Here is a 1,003-nt window from a genome sequence, read left to right as displayed (position 1 = left end):
GCTTTTTGATAAGCTGTCTAGGTTGGTCATAACTTTCCTTCCAAGGAGTAAGCGTCTTTTAATTTCATGGCTGCAGTCACCATCTGCAGTGATTTTGGAGCCCCCCAAAATAAAGTCAGCCAGTGTTTCCACTGTTTCCCCATCTATTTGCCATGAAGTGATAGGACCAGATGCCATGATCTTAGTTTTCTGAATGTTGTTTTCCCTTACCTCACAATAATCTTTGATGGTCAGACTGCCTGCCCCACTTTGTTGTAGACTTGTATATAGCATGACTCCCCCTCTTGCCTCCTTGGAGCAGATTTCTCAGGTCTAGTGAGATGCTGCTTCTGGGCTCAAAGTCCTTAACATTTCCACCAAATAAAATACCTCTCTTCTTTAAGGTTGTGACTATATTATTTTTTTAGTCAACAAACTCCTCACTGAAGGGTGGGATTGCCTCGGACCATCAAGGTTCAGTGTCTTTCCAGCCAATTTCCGTCTTCCCCATTTTGCTCAATTCTTTTCTTGAAAAGAGAAGCAGGAAACTCATCAAGATGAATCAACCAAAGATTGTAGAGGGTGTGTGTGTGTGTGTGTGTATGTGTTTAGCGGGGAGAGGTGGCGGAGGCAGTGTAGGAGGGGAGGTAAACTGGGAATACATCAATAGTGTATAAATAGTATGTAAGTTCTTCCAGACCGAATATTTGGCCTTTTTTGCCTACGCGGTATCACAGCATCGCTACTGTGCCTAGCACAAAGCAGACGAACGTTCAGTAAATGTTTGTTGCACTAAGTGAAAGAATGAACTTCTCACTTTGCTTTTTCAGGGGAGATGCGGCTTGTTCTTGGAATCAACCAGGGCCCTAGAGGGGAGGATGTCCTCGGGAACACCTCCGTTTCTCTCAACGAGGTGAGGAGTCTGGCGACAGAAGGTCGTACATCGTGGAGGCCCACGGGGAGTGGGATCCGCCGTGACTCCTGGGAGAGGAGACCGCATCGCCACGACGCAGCCCCACCCTCG

The sequence above is a fragment of the Bison bison genome, unplaced genomic scaffold (assembly GCF_000754665.1).
Source record: "Bison bison bison isolate TAMUID 2011002044 unplaced genomic scaffold, Bison_UMD1.0 scf7180017864041, whole genome shotgun sequence".
In the NCBI taxonomy this organism is placed as follows: domain Eukaryota; kingdom Metazoa; phylum Chordata; class Mammalia; order Artiodactyla; family Bovidae; genus Bison; species Bison bison.
This window is presented reverse-complemented; position numbering follows the sequence as displayed.